Here is a 7,605-nt window from a genome sequence, read left to right as displayed (position 1 = left end):
CTTTTTAACATCTTTTACATTCTCATTTTCTTTTTTAATAATTATGAGACAGTAACATTAATAAATAAATTTACCATCTGTTATGAGAATGCTTTTCCTTGGGATACTAAGCAATGTTCATCCCTTTTTAAGGTTCTAGTGTCAAACCAATGTTTAATTAAAGTTTTCCTGGAAAACCAATGAATTTACTGAGCTTACTTACAGAGACGACTGAGGGGTTGCTGAGGTGTATGAGTGACCTGAGGGTATGTACACTGGAAAGCCTTTACCCAGCATGGATCAAGCCTTCTTTTCCTAGCCCAGATTATATACGTTACCACTCCCCAAATCCAGGAAACCATGTGTGATTAGGGCCAAATTACACACAGTTGGCTTGAAAGAGTGGCTGGATACAGCAGTGAGGGTCCAAGGACCCTGTTTGCCCCTCCTTTAATGAAGGAGCACAACCGTCAACAAGCCCAATTGAAATAGACCCTTCATAAATTGTTGAGAGGATATAAGTTATAGTACATAAAAGTAGCTATAACATAGTAGATGTTCAATAAATGAAAGGTTTGGTTACTACTGAGAGGTAGTACTAAGAGGGCATTCTGCAATGAGAAAAAAGAGTAATCATGAAATGTTTTTAAAAGGTTATGGTCTAGGCATATATTTCCCTTTAAAAAGAATACGTGCTTAGATTCTGGACTTCAAAATACCACAGATAACTGAGTAAGTCATAAATTTACAACTAAGAAAACTATATTTCTCTCCAAATCATTGACTCATAGAATTCCCTGGATTTTTATTTAACATCAGAACAGTAGACCTAAATAATTGTCTTTTTTTAATCAAATAGGAATGAGTAAGAAAACAGCTCCTTTTCTAAAACTTTTCATTGCTCTTTACTTGGAAAGTAACTGCATATAAATAAGCTACCTCAGAAAAATGCTATAAGAAAATTATTTTCGGAAATACTGCATGATTCTGGATTTTGAAATCAAGAACATTCCAATTTAAAAAAATGTCAGCACAGGAGAAAAAGAGGTGAAAAGTTTAGATTCTCAATAGGAATCAAAGCTTTTATTCTTTGCCTAAAGAACTCTACTTAGCTAAGAAGTTTCTAATTTGTAAATAAAATCCAGATTCCAATTTTATGCTGTCATAAAAAGCTAGTATTTTTCTGCTAAATAATGTTCATCAGAATAGCCAAGAACCCAATTTTTGAGTGGTAAGTTTTGGAAACTTCAAATTTAATGCATGGAGGAACTTCATAAGTAAATATGAATGCCCAATATATATAAGACAGAAGCATTTAATAATCTCCAGCTTTGTCCCATATGGGGCTAACCCAGGAATCTTTCATTATGAGAAATCAAACTAGGACAAACAAAACCCACAGGAAACTTAAAATGTTTTCCTCCCCCCTCAAAGACTGGCAAGTCACCAGGGGAGGCAGACTAAATAATTTGTCTATTTGCATATTGCTGTCAGGGACTACACAGAGTAAATAAAACAGACGTGACTTTCGTGAAAAATTCCATACTCTGTATATGAAAATTCACATAGGCACATATTTTAAAGTTGATGTCAGAGGAGACCCACAGGCCCTTTCAGCATATCTCACTTCTAGTCACCCCAAATTGAGGAAAAGTGGGGTTGTCTGTCTAAAAGTCTGTGACTGCAAGTCCAGGAGGGGCAGGTTCTTGACTGGCTCTGATATTAACCGTGGCATGATTTAGACAAGCATCTTCACCTTTCTGGAATAGAAGTTTTCAAAGTCCTTTCCAATTTTGATAGTTTGTGGAAAAAAAAAAAAACAACTCAGATTTACCACAAGGGAGTATATGGGCCTTGTTTCAGGCCAGCGCTCAGGAAAAGACAAGGGAAAAAATATGTTTAAAGCTCTGTAAATGAACCAGATCATCCATGGATTCAGTGTGGGTAATAATGGGAGTATGGGTTAAACTGGGGAGTTTATTCAGAATATAAAGGACTTTAAGCTCTAGTACATCTTTTAACACATGCCTGTGTTTATCTATCACCTACAGTGTAGTAAGGTCTCAAATGGCCTCAGTTATTTAGAAAAGCGATAAAATGGATATTTGAGATTCATACAAATTCCCAAATCTCAATCGCCTAATGATTAATTCAACTTTTTTTGTACTTTTCATCCAAGTATTTAAACAATGATAACACAACCTCCAAAGTGCTCAGAACCTCCAAAAAGAGTGAGACTAGCTGGGCACCAAGTATTCGACACATGAATCTCTGGGAGACATTTCATATTCAAACCACAAAATGGTCAATAGATTCCTTTTTTATTGAATTTTTGTGAATATCATACACTATATTTTGATCATATTCAGATCTTTTCCCCTATCTGTAACCCCCTTACTACCCCCATCCAATTTCATGTCCTCAATTATATATTTTAAGACTTATCAAGTCAAATTTGTGTCTCCAAGTGCCCTTTGGTGTGAGTCCATCCACTTGTTCCTGGTTAACCTATCCAGTGTCACACTCTTTAGGAAAACTGACTCCCCTTCCCAGCAGCCATCAGTTTCCAATAGTTCCTCAGGTAAGGTTGGGGTTTCTTGCTCACTTTCCCACTTCTATGCTGTGGTTCTCTGAGTTAATCACCATCTGCTGCATGAGAAAGCTTCTCTGGTGAGAGTTAAGAGATATAATCTATGGGCATGATGGTAAGACATTAGGAATTTGTTTAATACTATATCCATTTATCAGAATAATAGTAGTAGGTTCTCCCCTATGACCTGTGACCTGTCTAGCCACAGGTTTCTAGGCCTGATATCAGTGTCAGGTAAAGGTTCATCCTGTGAAAAAGATCTTAAATCCAATAAGAAAGTGGTTTGTTACTCCCGTAACATTCATGCCATTACTGCATCAGTGGTCACTGTCTTGCCAGGATAGTTGTTGTAGCTCCCAGGAATCACAGCTGGGCAAGGCTGATGATTATTAATTTTGTCTTTGGGTAGCATGCATAGTGCCTTCCTGAACTACGAAAACTAGCCAGTAGAGATGAAGGTCAATACCAGCCTGATTTCTTCTTGTTTGTTCTACAGCTCATGTATGCAGTGTCTTTCAGCAGCAGGTTCTTATCGTCAAGTTCCAGTGGGTAACTGAGAGCAGGGATAATGGCCAGTACTGTTTGAGGGTCTATGGGACCCCCTCATCAACAGCTTCAAAAGACGAAGTTCATTCCTAGGAATGGGCTTTTTCTTTGTCTGGTAGGAGTGATGCCCCCTTTTATAGGGTAACTTCTTTTAATTTCTTTTTATATTGTATATGAATATACTTTAAGGAGCTTCTTTTTTGTCTTTTTTTTTTTTTGTCTTTTTGAGACAGGGTCTCCCTATGGCCTCAGCTGTCCTGGAACTCACTATGTAGACCAGGCTGGCCTCGAACTCACAAAGATCCACCTGCCTCTGCCTCCTGAGTGTTGGGATTAAAGGCGCGTGCCACTACTCCCAGCAAGAGCTTCTATAGTGGGTTTCCATATGACTTTTTCTAAAGACCTTCAGTGTTAGGTAATCCCTCCTCATATTCCCTTCTTCTTCCCTACCCTCCCATTCCCCACCCATTTAACCCTTCCCACACCATTATTCCCCTTTCCTTTTTTATATCACAACATTCTATCTCCCCTACCATAAAGCCTCCCCCATATGGCTGTTTACTAGTTTCCTGACCTCTACGGATCTTCCAATTGAAACACACACATCTAAGTATTGAAAGACAGCATCCACTTATGAGACAGAACATGTGACCTTTTGACTTTCTAGGTGTGGGTTACCTCACTCAGGATGATTGTTTTCAGTTCCACCTACTTACCTGTGGATTTCATAATTTTTTTTCTTCACAGCTGAATAATATTCCATTGTGTAAATGTACCATACTTTCATTATCTATTCATCAGTTGATGGACACAGGTTGTTTCCATTTCCTGACTATTGTGAATAGAGCAGCAATGAACATTGATGAACAGTTATCTCTGCAATAGGATATAGAATCCTTTGGGTATCTGCCCAAGAGTGGCATGACTGGATCATATGATAGGTCTATTTCTACCTTTTTGATTTCCATAGTGGCCGCACCAGTTTGTACTCCCACCAGCAGTGAATAAGAGTTCTCCTTTCAAAAGTTGGCAACTGACTGCTGCTAGATGAGGAAAACTTGCTCTTCCTAAAACAAGGAACTCTACATAGGCTGACTAGACTCAGCAAATGGACTAGCAGTGGGGAACGGCTGGGGCACTGATAACACAGCCAACAGTAACAGGGATGACACTGAGTATATAGGCTCCAGTGGGGTGGGGGAGGCTATGGGAGGGTGACATTTGGGATGCGGGTATAAAGATGAATAAGATTGTTTAGGATGTTCTGTATGAAATACACACCCCCCCAAAAAAAAATCAATAAATTTTTAAAAAGGAAAAAAAAAGTTCTCCTTTCCCCACATCCTCTCCAACGTTTGTCATTGTTTTTGTTTTTTGGATCTTAGCCATTCTGACTGGGGAAAGATGACATTTCAAAGTGGTGTGTGTGTGTGTGTGTGTGTGTGTGTGTGTGTGTGTGGTGTTGCACTGGAAATCTCAAAGTGGCTTTAATATGCATTTCCCTGATAGGTAAAGATGTTGGACAGTTAGGAAAATATTTCTCAGCAGGGGATGGAGAGGTGGCTCAGTGGTTTAGAGCACTAGCTACTCTTGCAGAGGACCCAGGCTCACCTACATGGCAGCTAACAACTGTCTGTAACTCCAGCTCCAGGGGATCTGACACACTCTTCTTGCCTCTATGGGCATTGTACAACATGGTGCACTTGCATACACACAAGCAATACACTCATACACATAAAATAAAAATAATAAATAAAAAATATTTCTCAGGCATTTGCATTTCACCTTTTGAGAATTCCCTGTTCAGTTCCTTGCCCCAATTTTCACTGGGTTGTTGGGGTTTTTATGTTTACTTTTTTAGTTCTTTGTATACTTTAGATACTCCCTGTCAAAGGTATAAGTGGTAAATATTTTTCCCATTCTGTAGGTTGCCTCTTCACTTGAATGATGGTGTCCTTTGCTGTGCAGAATCTATTTAGATTCATGAAGTCCTATTTGTCAATTGTTGGACTTAATGGCAGTGCTATAGGAGTCCCGTTCAGAAAGTCCTTTCCTGTGCCTTGTATATTCCAGTGTATTTCTTACTTTCTCCTCTATCATATTCTGCATCTTACGTTGAGGTCCTTGATCCATTTGGAGTTGAGTTTTGTGCATGGAAAGAGATTTTCAATCTTCTACATGTAGCTATCCATCTTGACCAGCACAATTTGTTAAACATGCTGTCTTTTCTCTAGTGTGTATTTTTGCCCCCTTTGTTGAAATCAGGTGGCTGTAAATGTGTGTACTTAAATCTGGGTCCTCAATTCTATTCAATTCATTGATCAATGTGTCTGTTTTTATGCTGTATCATTCTGTTTTTATTACTGTCAATAGGCTGTCAACAAGGGTTCCAAAACCCTTTCAAAGTGAATAGAATTTTTTTCAACAAATGGTGCTTAGAAAACTGTATATCCATGTGTAGAAGAATGGAGCTAAGGTCTGGGGTGTAGCTCAGTGGTTAAAATTTTCTAGCATGTATATGGTCCTGAATTCAGTACCAGTATCACCAGACTTTACCCTATGTCATATACCCTTAAAATAGTTAAAACTTCTCAAAAACCTAAACAGAAGAGCTGAAACAATAAAGCTCTTAGAAAACATTATGAGAAATTCTTTAGCAATACCTAAATGTGGCCTCAAACACACAAACAAAAAAAATAGTAAATTGTATTTCTTCAAAATTAAAAACATCTGTATATGATGAAGAAAGTGAAATGACAGCATAAAGAGTGGCAGAAGACATCTGAAAATCATGTATCTAATGAGTTTAGTATCTAGAGTATTAAAGGAACTCTTACGACGCAAGCCAATTTTGAAAAATGGATGATAGATTTTACATTAGACATTTCTCCTAAATACATAAATGCCCAATAAGCATGTGAAAAGATGCCCTGGTGATTAACTAGAAAATACAGATATCAAAGCTACAATGAGCTGTCATTTCACACTCAGGATGGGTGTAACAGCGACAATGAGACAGAAAACCAGTATTGGTAAGGAGAGAGAGACATCAGAACCCTCAGAATGCTGATGGAAATGAGAAATGCTGTTATGGAAAATAGTTTCTACATTCCTCAAAAAGCTAAACATAGAACTAATATATGGCCAACAAGTTCACTTTTTATATACTCAAAATAATTGAAAACAGGGATTCAAGAAGATACTTCTACACGAATGTGCACAATCAGCAAAAGGTGAAAACAACTGTGACCAGAGGAACAGATAAACTAAATGAGTATATTAAAACAGTGGAATATTATTCAGCTATATAAAGTCTTGAGACTAGAGATATAGCTCAGTGGTAGAGCGTGTGATCAAAATGTGCAAGGCTCCCACAAACGAGCTATGTAAAGAAAAACAATTTTGTCGAGCCTCCGTGTTTGTGGTAGTTAATACTGTCAACGTGACAGGATTTAGAATGCCATGGAAACAAACCTCTGCATAGATCCATGAGGGATTTTCTAGATTATGCTCACTGAGCAGGGGAAGACCCATCCTAAAACTGGACAGCACCATTACATGGACTTTGGTCCCAGGCTGAATGAAAAATAAAGCCAGCTGAGCCCAGCATTCCTTCATTGCTTTTAGCTTTCTAAATGCAGGATGTGATCAGCTGCCTCACACTCTCCACCTCAACTTTCCTACATAGCAATCTGTACTCTTGAACTGTGAGCCAAAATTAACCCTTCCTTACTTACTTAAATAGCCCTTTTCAGGTATGAGGTTACAGCAATGAGCTAACTAACTATACAGTATGAATGGTAAAAGAGGGCGCTTACACCAAATAGTCTCAAAGGTCTCATCAACTCCAACATTCTGTAACCCTGAGCTATGTATTTATCATTGGAATATAAGACACATCCTCTGATGTTCTAAAGTTTTCTTGAGTCACCAGATCAACAGACATGGGGATTTCTGAACCCCTAATTAAGAAAATTGGGCTGGAGAGATTGCTCATCAGTTAAGAACACTGGTTGTTCTTACAGAAGACCCAGGTTCAAATCCCAGCACCCACATGGCAGCTAACAACTGTCCATAACTCCAGTCCCAGGGGATCTGACAGCCTCTTCTGACCTCTGCGGGCATTGCACAACACAGGTGCAACTACCTACATGCAGGCAATACACACATACACATAAAATAAAAATAATAAATAAAATATTCTTTAAAAAAGAAAGAAAATTAAGTACTGGTGCTGGAGATATGGCTCAGCTGCTAACAGCACATACTGTTCTCACAAAGGACCCAAGTTCAGTGCCTGGCACCTACATCAGGAGGCTCACAACTGCCTGTAACTCTAACTCCAGAGGCTCTGACACCTTCTTCTGGCCACTCTGACACCTTCTTCTGGCCTCCATAGACACCTGCACTCACACGCAGATATCCCCACATACAAGCATACTGTAATTAAAAATAAAAATAAATGTTTTCACAAAAGAAAATTAAGGGGC

The sequence above is a fragment of the Nannospalax galili genome, unplaced genomic scaffold (assembly GCF_000622305.1).
Source record: "Nannospalax galili isolate Female #2095 unplaced genomic scaffold, S.galili_v1.0 scaffold875, whole genome shotgun sequence".
NCBI lineage: Eukaryota > Metazoa > Chordata > Mammalia > Rodentia > Spalacidae > Nannospalax > Nannospalax galili.
This window is presented reverse-complemented; position numbering follows the sequence as displayed.